This window comes from Lactuca virosa, chromosome 1 (assembly GCF_052849685.1).
Source record: "Lactuca virosa cultivar CGN04683 chromosome 1, Lactuca_virosa_CGN04683_v6, whole genome shotgun sequence".
Taxonomy (NCBI): Eukaryota; Viridiplantae; Streptophyta; class Magnoliopsida; order Asterales; family Asteraceae; genus Lactuca; species Lactuca virosa.
In genome coordinates this window covers 35,067,464-35,080,494 of record NC_136426.1, presented here as the reverse complement: position 1 = coordinate 35,080,494, position 13,031 = coordinate 35,067,464, and the positions used below count along the sequence as shown (strand labels likewise).

General features: G+C 30.5%; 1 long non-coding RNA gene across 1 annotated transcript; it reads left to right on the top strand.

The window, feature by feature from the left end:
- The first annotated feature begins 1,642 nt into the window (after positions 1–1,642).
- On the top strand, positions 1,643–2,294 carry LOC145104340 (uncharacterized). Its single transcript, XR_013707065.1, has 3 exons — positions 1,643–1,706; positions 2,026–2,114; positions 2,216–2,294. It is a non-coding gene; the product is annotated as an uncharacterized LOC145104340 (long non-coding RNA).
- Positions 2,295–13,031: the final 10,737 nt, after the last annotated feature.

Sequence of the window (13,031 nt, the reverse complement as noted above, 5' to 3'; positions counted from 1 at the left end):
GAAAACGTATACATAGGGGAGAGAGAAAGGTGAAACAAGTGGGTCAGATACCTGATATTCAGGGATCAATTAAATATAAATTACTAATTTACCTTATAAATTGATTGGTCAAGAACTGTTCTCGCGTTCTCAACCTTTTTGGTGTTCTCATTTGATCCTACTCCTATATATATATATATATATATATATATATATATATATATATATATATATATATATATATATATATATATATATATATATATATATATATATATATATATAGTTATGTTCATGTGAGACGACCTAATTTTGTGAGACCGTGAGACGCAATCCTAGCCACTCATTTGGTAGATAAAAAAACATTTTTAAAATGCAAAATATTTGAAAATTTTCGAATTTGTTTTTCAAATATTATTTTCGGAATTTATATTTTCCAAAAAAAATATAAAAAAAATACAAAAAAAAATAAAAAAAATATTTTTTTTTATATATTATAGTAGAATATTAGAATATTCTACATATCTGACAAATCTAGTAGAATATTCAAACATTCTAAAAATCACATTAGAATATTTACAGTGTAATATTCTATTAAAATATTTCACGTATTTTTAAAAAAAACGGTAATTTAATTTAATTTATTTTTATATTTTTTATATATATATTTATTTTTTTAGGTAATTAAAGTGACGAAAATAATAATTAAAAAAAGGAATTTTCGGATTTTTCTTTTTATTTTGCATTTTAAAATTATTTTTAGATTTGGTCTCACGGTCTCACAAAATTAGCATGGTCTCAAATGAACCTGAACATATATATATATATATATATATATATATATATATATATATATATATATATATATATATATATATATATATATAGAGAGAGAGAGAGAGAGAGAGAGAGAGTGCTAGGTTTAGGTGTTTAAACTAATTATTGTGTTATTGTATGCATGAATATGGGCCAATCAAAATTAAATAATTAAATAAATAAAAAAGGGTAATAAAGTAATTTTATAAATAACTTCCACAAATACTTCCTATAATTATGCTAGTTATTTTGACTTTGACCTAATTTCTTCTCATTCTTATATACACGACCGTTCACTATCAAAAAACCCTATTCCACCATAAAAAAACTTCCATCGACGTACACCACCTCGATTTACAACAACGCCTCACCACTTCCACCGATCCCCATCAATAATTGAAATCGGTTTCTGAATCTGAATGTACCCATTCCTCTTCAACCGCTCATTAGATCGAGCTAAGGGATCAGTCGATCGATGGGGACAATCGACGGGATCTTCGTCGACAAATAAGCAGAAGCAGCTCGCGAGGTAAGGTGGCATCAATCTTCGATGGTCTGCCCTAGTCCTTCTTGATCTCATCTCTACCAACCACAGATTAAGGAGGGTGAAGTAGTTGCGGTCGATGGAAGTTCCGGCGGTGGCTGGAGATTATGAACGAGGGTAGGAATCGATCTTTGGTGAGCCCCTCCTTATTACATTGTTCGTCATCGGCGGTCCAATCAAGGGGAAAGAAGAATGGATCGAAGATATCTTTCCAGTTTTGCCCTTTGTATCAAAAATATAAGATTTAATAGATAGTATCATTAAAGTTTTGCTAATAAATCATATCTTGATTTTGTTTTTGTTAGGAAGCGAGTTGGAGGGTTGAAATTGGAGGAATTACCTGGTCTAGAAGCTTTGCAGGTTCCAGGTACCATCAATATTAGCGTCACACCACATGAAAATATTTTTTTATTATTGTTATTTGAGCATTCTATGATATTCAATTGGGTAATTAGGGTTATTAATTATTGGAGGATTCAAAGTTGTCTTTGTCTCTTCGAGTAGCTTATCATTTTCTTCGTCTCATTAACTGCAATAATACTCTTTGGATTCATCTTTGAGATAGATATATATCATTCTTTTAACAACAGCATCTTTGAGATTTGTTTGCAAATGCAATAATCTTGGAACAACTGTTCTTTAAAAGATTTAGGAAAAAAGGTTTTTAATTCAAATGTGATGATCAGGTACCAAAGATGGACAGACAATTATTGTCCATGAGGGTGACAATGGTGTTGCATATGCATGGAATAGGCAGAATCAAACATGGGATAAGGTGTTATTCTGAATGATGTTTAATGCACTAAATGATTTGGATTCTAATCATCAATCAGGTGTGAGTTCTCATTAATTAGCATTTTCTTTTTGCTATTTCAGATAGGGGAAGTAATTGATGGGCCTGATGATGGCAATGGCATGAAGCGCCCAGTTCTTGATGGAGTACAATATGATTATGGTCAGCCTTTTGACTTTTGACTTTTTTTTTGTATTCTTTTGTACTGGTACCACAAAAACTTGTAAATACGTGTTTGATGTGGATATTGGAGATGGTGAACCTATTCGCAAATTGCCATATTCTGTTGATGCACATAATTCCGCATCTGTTGGAATGGAATCATGAATTCCAATTCTCCTGGAATGGAATCATGAATTCCAATTCTGTTGGAATCTAAACTACAATCTGGTTTTGTTTTGACAGAAGTTGATGCTTGAAGAACGGACCGCAAATTTGAAAGTGATTCTAAGCATTCTCAGAGAATATTATTCTTACATGATTTGATTCATGACAGTTATTTTCGTTAAATGTCTAATTTCATGGATGATCAAGGAAAGAGTTATTCTTTTGATAGTATAATCTACAATAGAATGATAGGAGTATATGTAATAATATATTCTGCTAGAATATTCAGGTCGAATAATATACATATTTTTTATTTGTTATTAGTGAGTATTTCATTGTGATAGACTATTATATAAAGTTTTTACTTTTTTAAGAATGTAATGAAAAATTTGAAGTTGTATCCAAAAATGTGTTATTAGTATGTGTTGGCATTCTCATAGAATAGCATTCTAATAGAAATATTTATCCTGAAATTCGTAGAGAATATGATTCTAACAGAATAAAATCGAGTTTAATTAAAAAAATTACGTTATTATTAAAATTAAAGTACTTAAAAAAAATTAGAATTTTAAAATCAAGAGAGTTAATTATCCCAAAAAATATGGAATTTTCCTTTTTTAAATTTATCTTAATTGTCTAAAATACCCTTAGAATGAAATTAGATGGTATTTTTCAATTATCTTTAATTTAATAATATATATTAATCACTTTCTTAAATTAAGTAAAATTATTGGCTCATATTTATGCATACAATAACACAATAATTATTTTAAATAGAATAACCTAAGTATATATATATATATATATATATATATATATATATATATATATATATATATATATATATATATATATATATATATATATATATATATATCATCAATGTCTACTTGTCCTTTATTAAATGTTATGTTTTTTCATATAAAATACTTTAATATTTCCACGACTTATGTATGATAATTGTAAGTCAAATCGTGGGTCAAAACTGGTTGCTGGTCTAGATACCACCATTGGCGAAATTATTGTTATTTTCACAAAAACACTGATCCTTTTATAGCTTTTCTAATTTTCAAATGTCATTTAGTTATTTTCCAAAATAACTAAAATATTTCCTTTTATTAAATTCTTTTTACGGTTTCATGGTATTTATATATTCTTTTGCAAACATTTTGTACCAATAAATATGTCTTCTAACTATTTTACATACATATGATGCATTTTGAAGATAAAAGTGCAAAAATGGTCCCTGTGGTATGCATTTTTTCTGAAATTTGGTCCAAGCCTCGATTTTTTTGGATTGGCGGTCCTTTTAAGCTTATTTGTTTGTGGTTTTGGTCCCTCGTAAAATTAAAAATACAAAATACCCTTCTGATACATTTTCTATGTTTTTTTCTATTTAATATAATGTTTTATTAATAAAAATTATGGGACCTCTCTCTCTCTCTCTCTCTCTCTCTCTCTCTCTCTCTTCTTCAAAAAATCCATAAAACCTCCCTTACCCTCCTCCCTTTTTCTCCACCTTTAACCACCATTACTCCACCATAGCATCACCACTGCCACCACCTCCTTCCCCATCGGAAACCACCATCCTCACCCCATTGTTTCTGCCGAAGCTCTTTCCTCCACCACCTGCAACCTCTTCTTGCACTACCGAGAAACACCACCACCAAGGTTGGTGATGCTGTTGTGTAACCACCGAGAACCACCGTGGTTCTCCCTTTTATGCCACTGACCGGAGAAGGCTGTCAGGCACCACCCATCATCACCTCCCCTCAGCACTCTACCCCGTTTCTCACTTCACCAGGGAAGAGGACCACCACAACCGACGGTGGCTGTCCCTCCGCCTCCATCCTGTCGTAAACCACCACCACCAAACGCCATCGTCGTTGCTTCTTCCTCTTGGTCCCTTGTCGAGCATCCACCAATAGATACGAAGCAACAAGGTCACCCACAGCCACCATCCGCAGACACCCATCATTGTCGCTGCCCTTCCACCGTCGCTGCAGTCCGCCACCGCCGCCAACTACCGTTGGTTATCCATCGCCACCCCTTTCTTGTATTCTCCATCATCGGTATGCCCAGTCGAGACCAAGAGACCTACGGTGGGTCTCGATTTTTTTTGAATCCCAGACCTGCGACCCACCATTCCTTCGAGTTTTAATTTGGGGTTAAAATATGATTCAAAGAGGTGGAAAGATGGATGGTGGCAGCGGTGTTTCTTGGTGGCCAGAAAACAGCTCCACCTCCGACGGGGTGTTCTTGATTGTAAATGAAGAAGGTGAGGGGGGGGGGGAGTTGGTCTGGTGAGAGTGTGAGAGTGAGAGAGAGAGAATATCTTTATTTAATATATAAAAATAATTATAAAAAAGAAAATGGAAAATAAATTAATAAGGACAATTTAGTCATTTCAATTTTACGAGGGACCAAATCTACGTACAAACGTGGCCAAAAGGATCACAAAGCCAAAAAAATCAGGGTTTGGAACAAAACCCCAAAAAAATGCATACCACAGGGACCATTTTTGCAATTTTATATTTTTTAAATGACATAAAATATGTTTATATGTGGACAAAACTAAAAAAATTGGCACATGTACTATGCATTTTTTTGGGGGGTTTTAATCAAAACCATAATTTTTTTGGATTAGTGGTCGTTTGGACTATGTTTGTATGTGATTTTGGTTCTTTCGAAAATTAAAATGACTATTATACTCTTTTATTTTTATTTTTATATTCTTTAATATTTTAATAATTAAAAAAAATAAAAGAGGGCCCATACATCCTCTCTCTCTTCCTGTGTGTGTGTGTGTTTCTTTCTTCCATTGAAAATCTGAATGTTTACTTATGAAAATTAGAAATTAGAACCCTAAATTGATTTCTTCAATATATGTATGTATGTTCAAGAATCTATAACATGTGTGTGTATGTGTGTTCAAGAATAAGGAACAAAGTCGATTCTATCCTATTAATATGGAACCCTAAATTGATTTCTTCATAGTTTCCAAAGGGATTATTCAACATGTATGTGTTCATAATTTCTTTAACATGTATGTGTTCAAGAATCTTGAACAAAATCGATTTTGACACACAAATTTAGAACAAATTGATTTTGATCCACACCCAAACCATCGTCTCTCTACCTCTTATTGTGTTTCTTTTGTGAGGCATTCGATACCTGATGGCTTTCTAAATAGGAAAAAGGTTATGGATAAAGAAGATGGATGAAATAAGTCACCACATAATCAACGCTTCCTAAAGATCTAATTTTTATGGCGCCATAAGATTACTCACTTTAATAGAGATGAAGCTTTAGCGTTAGGATGCCACTGAAGAGGTGATCGAATGAGTTTCCAATGAACATAACTCTCTCTTATGTGTAACAGATTAAAGAGATCCTTGAGCATAGTTGGGATTATTGAATTTGCAGCCAATAATAAATCTAAAATGGAAAAAATCAGAAGTATCCACCGAGACTGAATCGATGTAGGTGGGGAACTCGCACCCGATAAATCATCGGGGAGGGAGGCGTCATCTATTTGTTTGCGATTTTGGTTTCAACGTTGCAGGTTCAGAAGCTTCGACGGAAGACATTATCTTACCTGAAATGGAGGATGATTCGGTCTCAAGGACTAAAGATGGTGAAATATGAGAAATTACACCTACTAATTCCTTGAAGATGGCTGGTTTTGGAGGCTGAGAAAAGATGGTGGACAGCGGAGCTTTGGTAGTGTTGGTGGTGGTGCTTTTTACATTGTTAGATGTGACATCCCCTTTTTCACGGCCAATATAAAACATTTTCTTTATTCTTACTTAATTCATAGTATACCTTTTATTGCAGAATTTGTTCTTAAAACAAAAATGTTTTTCATTAATATATAAAAGTTGAGGATGTCATCATCGATACAAATACATAATCATAAACTAGTCTTAATAGGTTTTACAAAAATTTATTCATAATAATGGCCTACAAACTCCTCAACTCTCTCATCATCCATTTGCTTTCGTACCGCTACCTTTGATACAAAGAAACTGAGTAGACCAGGTTTGGGAGTATGGTGAGCACATAGAGTTTTCAACCCATAATAATTAAGTTCTTTAATTATATATTTCACATCAAATAATTCACCCGATTACCCATTCTCGTTATTCTCACTTTCTGATCCTAATATACTGATCTCAAGGGACCTATCCTAAGGATCATCATAAGCAATTGGTAGACAAGACTGCTTTGGGGATTCCGTAGCAATTCATGTCAATAAGGCAACCATGGGGGTGATAGAGTAAATCAAATGAACAAATAGTTCATTAACACCTACAGGTTGCGAACTTTTAGTGTTCCACTGGACTGACTAGAATAGTCTGTGGTCATCATCTATACTCTGCTAGATGATTGGGTCATCAATAGTCATGATCTCTTATCATCATTTCATTTTTAATCACTCATCACTACCTAATAATATATATATATATATATATATATATATATATATATATATATATATATATATATATATATACACACACGATTAAATCAAGAAAAAATCATATTATTTCATCTAACACAAATATCAAGAAATGCAGATAATAGGCACACATAGCATTTAATCATCAAGATACTTTATATTTATGTGTAAAATAAAAGTAACTATGCACTCACTTGCTAAAAGTGGATGCCTCATAATTTGGGAAGTGTTTCGCCTTAGCACTTAGCTTTTCCTTTGATGTAACCTAGGTTCATATTACTAAGTCTTAGTTTAATATTCCTCGTGACTAATAATAATCTAGATTCCTCAATAATCTCAATGTTTACATCAAGATCTATCAAATAAGGAGCAACAAGGTAAGATAATATTGGAGGTAGGGTCCGTTTCGTATACTTATTATAATGTTTGGAAATCCCACTTTAAACACCTTACTAAATCTAGCATAGAAACCACCCTCGTAAGTAGATCAATCAATATAATAACTTGGAATCACTGATAAATCTTATCTATAGATTCATAGCAACGATTATGAATATAAATATAAGTTACACTGAAAGCAATATAAGTGTAGCTTAACTTATAGAGATTTTCTAACGAAAAGTCGGAAATTGCTCTGGCAGAACTCCGACTCAAACACTTTTATTCGTTGAACTTTATAACGACTTAGAGGCCCGTTAAATATTTCTAAAATATAGGGAAAAATCGGACTCAATAGAAGAAAACTGATTCAGAGAGTAATGAGAGTGAAAATGTGAGTTAAAAAGCTGAATTTTAACTAGTATATATAGGGCAGTAGGGAGGCATGCCACCTTAAGACCAGAGGCGCGTTTTGCCCTCAACTGATGTCGATCCTGCAAGGTGCTGCCACGTGTCGAAATCCTGGTGGGTCGCGTTCCACCTATGAGAAGCGTGCGTCGTGCGGTTGTCGAATTTCAAAAGTTTGAAAAATCATACATTTCTCATACGAGCTTCGTTTTCGACGTTCTTTATATCCACGTGTGGCTATCGACGAGTACTACAATTTTCATTTATACTCCATTGGCTAATTCTGACTTTATTTTTAATTTATTATTTTTAGAAGATTTAGACTTCTAAACTCAGTTTAAAAATCCTATCTCTTTCACACAATATATGTTCTCGACTGTCTTTATATCGATGGAATCCTAATCACGAGATCTTCAATTCTCATTTAGATTGTTTCGGCTAAAAATCAACCAATCTAAATTTTAATTTTTTTTGCTAACACAGCTGCGCTGAAACTTCGAAAAATTATAACTTTCTCATATTAAGTCAGATTTGGAAGTTCTCTAGATGCACGAGTTCGCTTTTACGATTACTACGAATTTTGTTTAGATTACTTAGCCTAATAAAAATCTATCTAAAATTCATTTTTTACGACACACTTTGTCGTATCGGGTTGGACGCGAAACTTCAAGTGATCATAATTTCTTCATACGAAGTCAGATTTATGTGTTTTTATATGGGGTTAATGTCATAAAAACCCTCAAGTTTACAGGGTTTTGTCGGTTTTGCCCAAAGTTGAAATTTATGTCCGTTTTTACCCAAACATTTTCGAAAAAATGTTCGATTTTACCCTTTTACCGGTGATAACAGGTTTTCCAGGTTACCATTATATTAAATTCGCAAAAAAACCCTTAAGTTTACCTTTTTTTTTGCGTTTTTACCCTTAAGTTTATAATTTTTTTTACACTTTTACCCTAAGTATATTTTTTTTCATAATATACATATTTATGCAGAAAAATCGTACTTATATACGAAAAAATATTTAATTAAATATTGTATTTATATATTTTTTTAATGTTATATATATATATATATATATATATATATATATATATATATATATATATTTGTTTGTTTGTTTGTGTGTGTTTGTGTTTTTGCATGGTTATACCATTTAAAAAAATAAACAATATTTTTGGAATTATGAATATGTGTTTTATAGATATAGTTTTTAGAAGTATAAATACATATTTTTACATTTTTATATATTAATATGTATCTATACTTCTAAAAATATATTTATACTTTAAAAAAAACATATATCAAAATACATATTTACACTTCTAAAAATATATGTATATACTTATATAAACATGTTTATGAATGAAAAAGTTTTTTTTATCGATATGTATATTTTTAAATATATAAAAATATGTATTTGTAGTTCTAAAAACATATTAAATTGTTTTTTTACATCTTAAATGGTTTATCCAAGAAAAAAAATCCATACACACACACACACACACACATATATATATATATATATATATATATATATATATATATAAATAATTAACATTAAAAAATGTAAATACAATATTTAATTAAATTTTTTTCGTTTATAAATATGATTTTTCTGCTTGAATACGTATAATATGAAAAAAAATACATAGGGTAAAAGTGTTAAAAAATTATAAACTTAAGGGTAAAAACGTAAAAAAAACTGTAAACTTAAGAGTTTTTTTGCGAAGTTAATATAATGGTAACCTGTTATCATCGGTAAAAGGGTAAAACCGAACATTTTTTGGAAAATGTTAGGGTAAAAACGGACATAAAATTCAACTTTGGGCAAACCGACAAAACCCTGAAAACTTGAGGGTTTTTATGACATTAGCCCTTTTTATATGTACAAAATCATCATCATGACTACTACAACTTCTATTTAGATTATTTGTCCTAAATAATCTTTTATTTTTGACGCTTATTTCTCTAATTATTAAATTATTTTATTATATACACATACATCACATATACTCTAATGATGTTCTTTTATTTATTTATATAAAGATTACAATTATTGACGCACATAAATACATTTTTGAATAACGCCTAGCGAGAAAACGCAGACGTAACACTAGAACCACCTTTTGAAATATTAAAAAAAAATGTAAAAATAAAAATAAAAGGATATAATAGTCATTTTAACTTAAAATACAAAAATACATACAAACATGGTCCAAAGGATCACTAATCCAAAAAAATTGAAATGTAGACTAAAATCCCCAAAAAAATGCATAGCATGGGGCCCAATTTTGCAATTTTATCTTTTATATATATATATATATATATATATATATATATATATATATATATGATAACTATGTATTTTATAAAATAATATATAAAAAAATTATAAATAGTTATTGTATTTTTTTAACCAACGAAACATAACAATATAATATAATTATTCATTTCATTACGTCATAATGATCATTCAATACACACCATTGACCTTAGAAATGTGTATCTTCAATGCAGGCCAATAGAAAATTAAAATTAGGAAACTGATTTATACATAATAGTATTTTCGTAGCTAACAATTTATGTTTTATAAAGTTATACGATATAAAATTTTAAAATACAAATTATTATATTTGAAGAAATTTTTTTTGTATACAAATCAACTCCCTTAAACTTAAGACATAAAACCATGGGAAAATAGCACAAAATTTACTAAGTTTACACAAAAAAATTAATTTAACACGTTTTTTTTTCTCGAATTTGGAACTGTGTTTTTCAGTTTGTTACAATTTTACCACTTGATCAGTCAAACCGGTTGTATGCTGGTGTGACATACTGAAATGACATATTGACGTGTCAAAATTGAAAAAATAAAATTCACATAAACACTACATTATCACTTTTTTTTTTCAATTTTGAAACCAAGTGTTATTTATTTATTTTTTTAAACACTTCATTTTTGTTCCAAATCGAATATCGATTTTTCCAACTTTGTTCAATATTGACTATTTTTCATTTGAAACCGTATAAATATTTCTTTCATTTAAAAACCATATTTTTGTATAAATACAAAGCTTTTTTTACATTCAAACTATAATGTTATGTATAAATATGTATTACTTATATCATAACCGTATTTTACATTAAATACACAACTTTGTAATGAATGTGGAATGTGGAGTGCACAATCAGATAAATTAATTTGATCTCGGGAACACGAGAGTCTGATTTCGCTTTAATTACCAAGGGACCATTAGTTATATATTCGTGATTTTTGGTTGTTGCATATATAATTCTTCTTCTTTTAACATTACAATAGTGCATAAAACATACAATTATAAAATAATTAATATATATTTATACATAACATTATGCTTTGAATGTAAAAACCTTATATTTATCCCAAATATGTTTTTTAAATGAAAAAAAAAGTTATTTATACGGGTTCAAATGTAAAAAAAATATTTATGCAATTTCAAATGAAACAAAAAAATAATGTCCAATTTGAAACAAAAAAAATAAAATATCACGCCATCAAAACTAAACAACTATATAATTAGAAAAACAACTTCTGCCCCTTTAATAAAGTTCTCATTATCCTGTGAAGCATCTATAGCCGTTTAGCCTAAGATACATGTTTGTATACTATATATATTAATCAATCTTAGTCAGGACCGGTCGTAAGGATTTAAATATATATTATCAAAAGCCCAGGATAAGTTAGAAAAAAAATGTCGTTATTGTTATTATAAGTTTTTATTTTTAAATAAAAATATATAATAAAAAAAATATGTAGCTGTCCACTCCCTCCCCCATTTTGATATCCACAAGAGTGCAACATAAGATAAGTAATATATTGTTTTGTGATTATCTTAACTTGTGAATTGTGATAGATCAAATGGGCCATCGGTTTTGATGGCTAAACAATGAGAATATCTATCAAGAAGATCTAACTTAACGTATTTTATTATCAATCAACTATTCTCGACTAGATGTATAGCTAAAAGTCATATTTCATTAAGATGAAAGTAGCGAAGAGAGATGGTCCCTAAAAAAATAAAGTAGAAACACAAGTGCGTATTAATTAGAAACATGGAATCCAGATTCCATTCATATTTCATGCCAAAGAAACTTATCTCACAATCAATGTTACATGTGCAAGAAGAAAGTGCAAGACAGATTGACCACATGGTCTTTATTTATTTATTTTTTATGTGCCAAGTAGAAAGAAACTATTATGTGAAATGATAAAGATAGTTTATTAACTAATAATCAAGTTTCAACTTCATCTTGGTTTAATTGTTGGTGATTTTAGTGTCATGAGATATTTTGTGTAATTGGAACTAATATATGAACTAATGGACTTATTATTTACACTCTATATTATATTTTTGGTGAATGCATGGTGCATGCATACATAAGATCAAATTATAATTTGCTATGACAAAATGGCAGGGGTAAAGGGGGCCGCGTCGCCTGGTAGTGTCCTAGGAGCAGTGCCCCTGGCGGGGTCCAAGGGGCAGAGCCCCTGGCTGTGGCTCTACTAATTCTCTTAATTAATTTATTAAATAGAAACCCTAATTTGTCGAAGTATAAATATGACTTCTCTATTGAGTCGTGATCAGACCCTTCGAAGCTCTCTCTATTCTATAACAAACTCAAAATTCATCTGGCAATCTTGCTTGTGTTTATGTACATAGATTCACAAGCGTCCTTTTGAATTATCCTAGACTGAATTTCCTGTAACCCGAGTATAATGTAGAAATGTCAATTCGGAAAGTGATCTTACGCGATACATTAGAAATCTGGTTCTTCACCATCACCCTACTATACTATGACAACAGTGAAATTAAGTCAACAATCGTCACATATAAACATGACAAACATCAAATACAATAGGCTTAACTTATAATATCTAACAACTTTTAATGAAAATACGAATTTATACTTCAATATGTATAAATAATAACATAATCTAAAATTGCATGTCAACACGATTCCGAAATATAAAGAACGCCTAAATCTGACTTCTTGTGAAAAATTTATTAATTTTCGAAGTTTTACGTATAAAGAACGTAAAAAACGAAGCTCGTACGAAAAAAATAAGATTTTTTTCGAAGATTTGAAAAATACATGGTAAAATGATAATGTGGTTGTCCGAGAGTGTGCCACATGGCAAGCCGCAAATTCTCTTAACCGACTCAGAACCAGCTTATCACGATGTGGCAATCTTATAACCATGATGTGGCGAGTCATGAGGACAACTCTTGAACCGACTCGACACATAGCAGATTCGGGAGGAACCAGCAAGCCACGACGTGGCG